This window comes from Gorilla gorilla, chromosome 7 (assembly GCF_029281585.2).
Source record: "Gorilla gorilla gorilla isolate KB3781 chromosome 7, NHGRI_mGorGor1-v2.1_pri, whole genome shotgun sequence".
Taxonomy (NCBI): domain Eukaryota; kingdom Metazoa; phylum Chordata; class Mammalia; order Primates; family Hominidae; genus Gorilla; species Gorilla gorilla.
The window spans coordinates 21,984,252-21,995,520 of NC_073231.2; the positions used below are offsets into that span (position 1 = coordinate 21,984,252).

General features: G+C 40.2%; 1 protein-coding gene across 6 annotated transcripts in view; it reads right to left on the reverse strand.

Annotated features, from left to right (window-relative positions):
- MTUS1 (microtubule associated scaffold protein 1) overlaps positions 1 to 11,269 on the reverse strand; it is a 161,371-nt gene that overhangs the window by 147,264 nt on the left and 2,838 nt on the right. For 2 of the 6 annotated variants that reach the window (XM_055348839.2, XM_055348834.2), the window contains exon 1: positions 10,890 to 11,209. The exons of the other annotated variants lie outside the window; for them this stretch is intronic. The gene's annotated coding sequence lies outside the window, so the exon portion shown is untranslated. Of the gene's footprint in view, positions 1 to 10,889; positions 11,210 to 11,269 lie in introns of those variants that run through there. 6 annotated transcript variants of the gene reach the window in all.

Consider the following 11,269-nt stretch of genomic DNA (forward strand, 5'->3'; position numbering starts at 1 on the left):
ACACCTGTAGTACCAGCTACTCGGGAGGCTGAGGTAGGAGAACTGCTTGAACCCGGGAGGCAGAGGTTGCCATGAGCCGAGATCGAGCCATTGCACTCCAGCCTGGGTGACAGAGCAAGATTCCCTTTCAAAAAAAAAAAAAGTTTCAGGAAAAAAAATAATAGTTTCTATCCAGCATATAAGACCACAGACTGCTAATCTATAAAGTGAGATACAAAAAATCTAATTATTCAAATGATTGTTTCTATACAGTTCTATTAGGACTTATTGAAAAAAGCAGTCTGAAAGCTATAAAGTCCTATATAAGTGGAATTCATGATTGTAATGATCTCTAAGTGTCAATTTTTCACTTGTGCTACTAATCTGAATGGCTTACAACATTTAACATTCGGCTTTATGTTCTGTGATTAGAAAATGTGAAAATAAACCGTAATTCTCAGCTATGTCATTTGAAATTTTACATATCAAAACTACTGCATGACTTGGCCTGGCACAGTGGCTTACTCCTATAATCCCAGCACTTTGGGAGGCCAAGGCAGGTGGATCACTTGAGGTCAGGAGTTCGAGACCAGCGTGGCCTACATGGTGAAACTCCATCTCTATTAAAAATACAAAAATTAGCCGGGCATGATGGCAGGCACCTGTAATCCCAGCTACCCAGGAGGCTGAGGCAGGAGAATCGCTTGAATCCGGGAGGTGGAGGTTGCAGTGAGCCAGATCGTACCACTGCACTCCAACCTGGGTGACAAAGCAAACTATCGGTGGGGGCGGGGAGAAGTTTTATCCCATTTCAGCACCAATGTATAGAAAATCCTGGCAACAGAAACTTATTACTTCCACTCGCATTAAAACTAGTCAAATAACAGTATCATATTGGGTGTGGGAAATGGACCGGTACAAGTCCAGTCCCAGTTCCATAACTTACTCGCCATAAGACAAAACATTTATCCAAATAGTTCTGGTCCCCAGTCTCCTTCAGTATAAAAGAAAGCACTCATGACCTGCTCTGCCCAACCACAGGGCTGATGTGATCAGTTCTTAATATCATATTTACAATGTGCTTGCCACAAACACAGGCAATTAATATTTCACTATGCTTAAAAAATGAAAATACAGAATTGCTTTTATATTTAAATACTGTATATTAATAGTAACATTTTACAATTGAAACTCTAAAATACAAATATTCTGGACTATGTTACAGGTGGAAAATCAGAACAGGGAACCTTAGTACCATAATATCCACAAGTCCAAGATTAGTTCAAAGTGATGACTCAATTGTCTTTCGAATGTGCTGACTGATAGCAAATAGGCAACATAATTTACAGACTTTACCAAAGATAAAAGTATCTACATTGATTTTTTGAAAATACAGTTCAAACGGAGTATCAGCAGCTCACTAGACTTAAACTTTCAAGAAAAACAAGAGGTGACAAAGCTGGAGTCTGAGAATAAACAATCTCCAATGTTTGCTACAAATCAATTCCTCCTAAGGAAGAGGGAAAGTTATCAGCCTCCTGAGCCTAGAATTTAACTCCCAACAGACAGCACCAGCAGATCCAAGCAACACGTCCAAGGCTAAGCAGCAGAAATTAAATGAAACACCTATCTATGAATCAGAAGATTTAATTTAAAACTAGAGACTAAGGAAGGTTATTAGCACCCATTGATCATTTTCTATATACCTGGCACCTGTGTCAGAATAACCCCAGGAGACAAGGTACTACCCCCACCTTCCAGCGTCCTGATGAACCAACTGGAGAGCAAAGGTAATGAAATTTCACTCAAGGTCACATGGCTAATAGGAAAATCTCAGACATGAACCCAGTTTTGCCTGTTGAGTCTGTGCACTCTCTATGACATTACTGCACCAAATGTCCTGGATACCCATTACATTTTTCCAATTCTATAATAAAGTATGTCCCCAGGGTTTCATAATGGATGTCATGGTGGGCAAAATCTAGCTAAATGGTGAAATACCTCTATTTATTATTTCAAATTCAATAAAAACAGGAGGAAGGAGAGAAGAAAAGCAGTCCCTAGCACTGAAGGATGGAGGGCTAATCATTCAAGATCAAAACAACTCACACCATATAAGGAGAAAATAGTTTTCATTTGATTATATATCTACAAGGTTATATACATTTTTAAATGTTCAGCTTAATAAGCTGTAACCAGAACTTTCCAACAAAATAGTCTTATCTGCAATATAAAATGGTTTAGGTTTTCTCATACAAACAGAAATGTAGGATTTTTCTTACCTCCCTTTTCATTAACTGACCCTACTCTTTTAAATTCAAATTAAGAGTAAGTAAATCCCTTTGCAGAGGTGCCATCAAAAACACTATAAAGCAACATCAGAAGGCTGGGCACGGTGGCTTACGCCTGTAATCCCAGCACTTTGGGAGGACAAGGTGGACAGATCGCCTGAGGCCAGGAGATTGCCACCAGCCTGGCCAACATGGGGAAATTCTGTCTCTACCAAAAATACAAAAATTATCCAGGCGCGGTGGCGCATACCTGTAGTGCCAGGTACTCAGAAGGCTGTGGCATGAGAATCACTTAAACCTGGGAGGCGGAGGTTGCAGTGAGCCGAGATCACACCACTGTCCTCCAGCCTGTGACAGAGCAAGACTCTGTCTCAAAAAAAAAAAAAAAAACTGGAAGCAAAACAATTTTTTAACCCTTAAACAGAAAATACTTCTTCACAGCATTAAATCAAGTTCAATAACCAACAAGTCTAGAGAACTATTGAAAAGTTTTACATAAATGCAAAACTACTCTGAAACACAAATCTTATTAGACGTAATGAGAAAAAAGAATCCTAGACTGCAAAGTTATCTGAATTCCTCTTTAAGTTGTACATACATTTTTCTCTAAACAGAAAACAGCCCAAGTCCCTAGTCAAAAGAAACTGTCAACTTGCGATTGTCTGCACGAATAGGGAATGTCATAAATCATGAGTGGAATCAATTACGTACATGTATTTGCACATGGGTATGCCAGATGTTCTGAAACTGACTCTTCATAAAAAAATAGTAACTCAGAAGCATCAGGAAACTTGGCACCTTCCAGCTCTGATGCTCTGCTCCCAAAGCCATGGCCGTTTAGTCGGACACAAGACTGAGGGTGAACTACCTTCCCTCTGCTTGCTGAGTATGAAACACTGGATGAGGGGGTGAGGGCAAGAGGAGAGGGCAAGGAGCAAGGCACAGAAAAGCAATAAGGAAATTAATCTCTGTGGTTTAAAAGACCTTCCAGTAGCTGTGACTATCTGACAAAAGAATTTCAAATTCCCATGCCATCAGAGCTCTAGATGATTTATTCCAGACCACATCTGGGAGAAATAATTATAAAAGTAAAAATGTACCCAGCATCCGAAGATTTAGACCCCATCCTTAAGGAGCTTACAAGATGTAGCAAAAAGATACTGGAAAAGGTAACTAAAGATTCTCATTGAGAGAAATTAAGAGACGCCAAAGAGTGCAGTGCTAAGTATTTTCCTTCTTAATCCTTTTGGTGAGAAGGAAAAGGGTAAGCATGATTAAGGATAAGGATGCTTTATATAACCAAGAATGTCAATACAACCTATGTGACCAAACTTTGGTCAAGTCAGCAGGTGGAATTTTTATTGCAAAGTCCAACGTTAACAACCTGGGAGAATATTTCGAACAACACAAACACTTTACTAACATTTCCAAAACTGCACTTTTCACAATGATTGGGGTTTCTCTGACTCCTCCAAGAAAAGAGGTCAAATTCTTTTTTTTCTCTTCTACCTCACAGTGTTTGGCCCATAGAAAGTGCTCAAAAATGGCTGAGGCTGATGAAAACCAAACACAGGCCGGGCACAGTGGCTCACGTCTGTAGTCCCAGCACTTTGGGAGGCCAAGGCGGGTGGATCACCTGAGGTCAGGAGTTCGAGACCAGCCTGATCAACATGGTGAAACCCTGTCTCTACTAAAAATAAAAAATGAAGACGGGCGTGGTGGTGCATGCCTGTAATCCCAGCTATTCAGAAAGCTGAGGCAGGAGAATCGCTTTAACCCAGGAGGCAGAGATTGCAGTGAGCCAAGATCACGCCACTGCACTCCAGCCTGGGCAACAACAGCAAAACTCTGTCTCAAAAAAAAAAGATAACAGAAAAAAAAAAAATCAAACATAATATTCTAACAGCAAGGATTTTTACTCATGCTTTTTATTTATCATTTGACATGAAAATATAAGCCTAACTATACGCTATGTATAAATGACTTGGTTCTGTATGCGGGGCCTAGACTGGGGATCTAATACAACAAGTGAATTTTTCTTGGTAGCTAGGTCCTGGCATGGCTCAGCCCTTTTAAATCCATTTCTCGTTCTCCAATATCCTTCTCCCCTATCCTGACACACCAGCAAGGAGGACTTCTGCAATCCTCACTTCAATTAAAGCCTATTGGCTTAGGGTCACAGTAATAAGCAAATATGGTTCAATTCTGTAATTTAATTAACAACGAAATGATTACAGTGTAGCAGTTTACAGTATAATAAAAAATAAGATTTTAACAGTGCAAGGTGATTTAATCAGAATTCTGGGAAATATGACTCAACCACCTTGACACAGAGGTCAGGGGAAGGGGGTAGGTCTATGTTTCAATGTCATCTCAGAAACTGCTCATATCTATGCTGGCTTCTATTTTCATTCCGTAAAGCTAGCCAAGGGAACTATGTTTTACGAGGACATGCAGTTTCAACTCCATATCATTCATAGCTAACAATCATGCAAAAATCTACAAAATAAACATTAAGGAAAATAAATTTCTTATTTGTCACTGAACACTGCTGAACACCTCCTATGAACTGCTTATCTGAAATAAGGTGAAGAAATATTGATTCTTTTCATCCAGATTGGTTTATGTGTAAATAACACCTGAGTTAAATATTACCATGTTTCCAGTGTACAAAAAGCATAAAAGATAAGCTAACTACCCAACAATCAAGACTTAATGAACACTGTCACAAACATTATTTACACAAGAATGTATGTTACGCCTCTTCTTCCTATTCTCCTGATAAGTATGAGTCTTTCCCAAGATTCCCTTTTCAATGTCATTTTAGGACACAAAATGTCCTTAAATGTTTTAGTTAACAGTAGAAGATCAGAATAATTATATTTGATTAGTCCTCAAATTTAAATACTAATTTTCTTTTCTTCTGCATCAAGCTTAAGACACAATTTACTTATAAGGTACACATCTATGCATTTAAAAGAATAAGGTCATTTAATGGTTTAAAAACCTCTTCCAATACATCTTACCTGAAAGACTGATCCATTCCTAGTCTGTTCTTCCCTTTAGCTGAGTTCACACTGTGTCCTAGCAATAAAGCTTCTAGGTTAGAATGAGGGTAAAATGTGTGGTTTTTCTTACTTTTATTTATGTAGCTAATGTGTATACAAGAACATTCTTTTTATTCCTTTTTAGACAGAGTCTCACTCTGTCACCCAGGCTAGAGGGCAGTGATGCGATCTCGGCTCACTGCAACCTCCGCCTCCCAGGTTCAAGTGATTCTCCTGCCTCAGCCTCCCACGTAGCTGGGATATAAGCACCCACCACCACACCAGCTACTTTTGTATTTTTAGTAGAGTCGGGTTTCACCATGTTAGCCAAGCTGGTCTCAAACTCCTGACCTCAGGTGATCCACCTGCCTTGGCCTCCCAAATTGCTGGAATTACAGATGTGAGCCACTGAGCCAGGCCCAAGAACATTCTTTTTTTCTGTTTTTCTTTTGGAGACAAAGTCTCACTCTGTTGGTCAGGCTGGAGGGCAGTGGAGCGATCTCAGCTCACTGCAACCTCCGCCTCCTGGGTTCAAGCAATTCTCCTGCCTCAGCCTCCTGAGTAGCTGGGATTACAGGCGCCCAACACCACACCTAGCTAATTTTTTGTATTTTTAGTGGAGATGGGGTTTCACTATGTTGGCCAGGGTAGTCTAGAACTCCTGACCTGAAGTGATCCGCTCGGCTTGGGCTCCCAAAGTGCTGGGATTACAATGAGCCACCACGCCCAGCCCCAAGAACATTCTTACTTTAGATATGGGCCTGCTAGCAAGACTTAAGTGCAGTTCATTTTTAAATAAATACATTTTTATTACTCTTCAGTATGGAGCTTAAAGTCTAAGGAAAACCTATGAGCTTGTCAAGCCTCCCCTTCCGCTCCACACAATCTCAGTGAAATCTGAAATCAGCGCAATTTCGGGGCAAAGTCCACTCCCCAGGTGCAGCCTCCTTCCAACCTCTTTGCCCTTCCCAACTAGTCTGAGACACTCAGGACCTGCACTTCATCTTCTTTCAGTGCTCAGAAAGATTCTAATCAATGCCACTCCAAAAGTAAACATGTTCCCTCATCAGAAACTTTAAGTGACCTTAAGACTATCTTTACTTAATTTTACTGTTTGAAAATAAAGTTTCTAGGTTAGAATGAAAAAATGTGTAACCAGTGTGCAGACAAGAACATTCTTAATTTAGACAGGGGCCTGCTAGCAAGATTTAAATGCAGTTTATCTTTGAATAGATACATTTTTATTACTTTACAATATACAGCTTGAAGTCTAAACTTTAATGAACAAAGTTATTTTGTAATCAAGATTTATATGCAAATACGTACTTCTAAAGTACCTGAAAGCTATTTACTTAAGTGAAGCACTTCCAAGTTCGACCTTGTTCACACTCTAAACTTGTTGAGAAAACCCACCCTTTCTTCCTTGATTGTGTAACATTTATATATCAGAGCAATCACAAGTTGCCAATCTGCTTCTAGGGTATGAAAAGGAAGTTTTATCTTATGTATCCACATGGCAAAGAGCCCCCAAATCTGTCACCTCCAAAATGGAAGTCTCTTTTACCATTTCTAAGGCCAAGTGAGCAAGAAAAAGTCATGATTAATGTCATCATGGAAAATTGCCCCATATCCAAGAGTAATTCCAAAGATTACTGAGGGATTTTTCTCTAAGAAAATAAATAAATAACCATCATCAGGGCAATCATCTACAGAACTTGGTTTAGAAATAAATTTTTAGGCCAGACTTTTAGGCCAGACACAGCGGCTCACGCTTGTAATCCCAGCACTTTGGGAGGCTGAGGTAGGCAATCACTTGAGGTCAGGAATTCGAGACCAACTTGGCCAACATGGTGAAACCCTGTCTCCACTAAAAATACAAAAATTAGCCAGGCATGGTGGCGCACACCTGTAATCCCAGCCACTCAGGAGGCTGAGGCAGGAGAATCACTTGAACCTGAGAGGTGGGGGGTTGCAGTGAGCTGAGATAGCACCACTGCACTCCAACCTGGGCCACAGAGTGAGACTCCATCTCAAAAGAAATTTTTAGGCTGAGGGCGGTGGCTCATGCCTCTAATCCTAGCACTCTGGGAGGCTGAAGTGGGAGGATTTGCTTGAGCCCAGCAGTTCAAATCCAGCCTGGGCAACATGGCAAAACCTTGTCTCTACAAAAAATACCAAAATTAGCCAGGCATGATGGCACATGACTGTAGTCCCAGATACTCAGGAGGCTGAGGTGGGAGGATAGCTTAAGCCTGGGACGTGAAGGCTGCAGTAAGCTATGATCATGCTACTGTATTCCAGCCTGGGTGACAGAGCAATATCCCGTCTCAAAAAATAAAATAAAATAAAATAAAATAAAATAAAATAAAATAAAATAAAAAGTTAGAAGAAGAAATTACAAGTCAAACTCAACTCCTGGTTATACTGGACCATCCAAAACCAGGTATAGAGACTCCCTGGTCAAAGTAGGCTTTTCGGGGCCAGATTTCAAGCTAGCTGAGTTCATACCATCCCATCTAGTCCTTCATTTCCTGTGGGTGGGATCACTCATCCTCCTTCTCAGGAGGCCACAGTCACCACTGTACCCGCTGCTAAGTGGTCACCTCCCTCCGGGGCCTGCCTTCCTCCAGAGAAACTGTGAGGCCATTTTTAAGTGCCCCTAAGCACGCAGATCCTGAACTCCAATTTCATCCTTATGGCTCAAATATGGTCCTATCGCTTACTCTTACGCTCTAAGCTTGGGGAATAAAAGGGACTCAGGCTCTGACGGAGAACGCACTTCCTTTAGTGAGGCCTTTCAGGGTATATTCAAGCTTTCACAACACAGAGAAAGAACTCAACTTTGAGATATCAGGAAGACGTGTTCCCCTGCCCCCCCCCCAAATAAATACTTTGCTGAGTAGCAGTATTGGAAATTAATCCAGGAAATTCTTTTAACTACATATGCAGTACATTTGTCTGGACATCAAGACAATAGTCATTATCAACAAGTCCGTATGAAACCACAATAATGACTATAAAAAGAAGAATCTGGCAAAATGATACTACAAATAGATTATTGACAATAAATGGAGTGTGAGCCTACTTTGTATAATCACCGAATAACAGATCTGAAAAACATTCAGTCTTTGGGATTTAAAACTCTCTGCTCTGATTTCAAAGGATGTTGTTCCTAATAGTATATACCAGGCCCAGTGGCTTCTCATCAACAAATGCAATTAGTTTTGCAACAGTCTCTAACCCAAGATATGGAAGTTCTTGTAATGAATTTGAAAAGATTCTAATTTAGAATCTGGGGAATTTTTTTTTTTTTAAGATGGAGTTTTGCCCTGTTGCCCAGGCTGGAGTGCACTGGAGTGATCTCGGCTCACTGCAACCTCCGGGTCCCGGGTTCAAGCGATTCTCCTGCCTCAGCGTCCCAAATAGCTGAGATTACAGATCCATGCCACCACACTCGGCTAATTTTTTGTATCTTTAGTAGAGACGGGGTTTCACCATGTTGCCCAGGCTGGTCTTGAACCCCTGACCTCCTGATCCGCCCGCCTTGGCCTCCCAAAGTGCTGGGATTAGAGGCGTGAGCCACCGCACCCGGCTGGAAAATTTTTTTTAAATCTTCTACCACAGTCACATATAGTTCTGAAGCTACGATTTAGAAGTGTTAAAAATTCTGTTTTGAGAAAGTCAACAGATTTATCAACATTAAAGAAATTTGTGTATGAAAAAACTACTGTAAATATATAAAGCAAAGATAAAATGGGAAAAGTATCTGCAATATGAATGGCAAAGATTTACTATCAATCCATAAAAGGCTCTTATGAATTAATGGAAAAATACTAATATCCCAGGAGAAAAATCTGGCACTACATCAAATTTCAGAATGGAAAACAACTAGATTTCTTTGGTGTTCAAATCATCTGTAATCAAAGAAATTGAAGTTTAAATATAGAGAAAGCACTGTTCACCTATAAAGCTGGGACGAATTTTTTTTTTTCCTTTTAAGGATGATTCTACATGTTGACAAGAATACGGTAACACCAGTATTCTCACAGAGAGCTGGTGGGAACATAATTTGGTTAAACATTTTTTGGAAAGCAAATGGTCAATATGTATGAGGAGATCTTCCACCCATCAACTGTATTTCAAGGGCACTAAGGATATTAACCCTGCACATAAAGTTTTAAAAACGTATTTGTTGCAAAAGTATATTTAGTAATAGTAAGTGGAAATAAATGAAAACTAGTTTGATACATCTATGTAATGTAATATTAAGTAGCCACTAAGATTTTTGAAGATTTCATGACATGGAAAATTTTTCATGATACATTAATCAGGAAAAAACCTCCACGCAATAGTATATTTAGATAAACTATATAACTATAAAAATTTTTTCTATATATTAACAAGTATTTTCTTAAATATTAACTGTGATTATCTTTGCTGAAATTGCTTAACTCACTTTTCTCAATCTACCTATTTTTATACAGCAAGCACGGATTACTTTTGAAATCAAAACAAACAGGGTTAACAGAACAGGGCTATTAAGTAACAGGCTTTTTAAATGCTTGAGTGTAATAACTGCAGGTTAGTTTCCAAAAAATATAAGATATTATCTAGAATCTTATAATCCTATTATACTCCAAAATGTAATCTGGACTTATTGACATAATTAAAAGGTCTTGTTCCAAGCATGATTTTCTACCAAGCAGATTTACCAAGAATTATTTTCTCTTCATAAACCTGATTTTAAAAAGAACAGGTGAAAAAACGTGGTGCAAGTTACATAAATAACTACATATTATTTTAAACTAAATTCCACTTCTAAGGTTTTTTTAGCTTTGGTTTTAAGGATAAGCATGTAGTTCTAATCTTTTCTTTGTATAGCTTTCCTAATGGAATATATTGCCTATGAAAAAAAAAATCTGTAACAGCACTTTCTACACTGTAAAGCACTGTACTAACAGGACATCACCATTTTAATTTAAGTTGTGTATCATTTCCTGCCTTAACCATCCCTGAAAAAGCAATCTGTCTACAGAATTGCAATTCCGTTTATGCAATTCCTTTTAAAGTTGTCCATGCACTGTTATCTTGTATATACCCTCCTCAAAGAGGTCACTGGTTCCCAGGAAGCAATGACTCTCTTTTTTAATCCCCTCCCTCCTGCATTGCCTCCCTTCCTCCTGAAATTTACTGGTAACACCCCCACTCCCACCCTCCAGCCCCAGCGCTGTGATTTAGTGATGATTGACTTCCGATCACCTGCACCTGGCAAAACTTGAAAGCTTTCACGCACCGTTTTGCCTAAGACTTTGGTTTCAATGAAACAAACAAAACACACTGGATTTCCTTTCTTAGAACACTGACTACTTCAAATAAACAGTATTTAACAAGAGTATGTGTAACTACGCAGGCTAAATGAAGAATTAACCTCTTCCTTCCTAGTCCCAAATTACTCCAAGTCAAAATCAACAAACAACTTGGTAGAAAGGAGTACGTCTTCAAAAAAGAACAAAAACGTTCCTCAGTAAACACCTAAGTCTACTAAGCACTATAGAGTAGTCAATAAGGTCACCTTAATTAAGATGAGATTTTTCTAGAGCGTGAAAAAGTGCAAACGAGCTGCAGAAAGTAGCGAGGCGCCACGAGGGGTCTTTGGGACCTGCAGCAACCCTATTCCACCCGCTTTCTCGGCCCCGCTTGCTTCTGCTGAGAATGGGCCCAGCGAGAAGGCTGGGACCGCCGGGCCCGGGTGGGCGGCGTAAGGAGTCCACAGTCAAGCCCCTCGGTCACTTTCAAGGTGACAGCGACGAGATCCGCATCCGTCCCTTCCGCAGGCTCTGCGCTGGCCCACGTGAGACCCGCCTCCGCTCCGCCGGCGCTGCCGCCCCCTTTACCCCCCAGCTTCGGCCCCCAGGCCCCTGGAACGCCCCCTCCCCTCCCCGAGGACCGGTC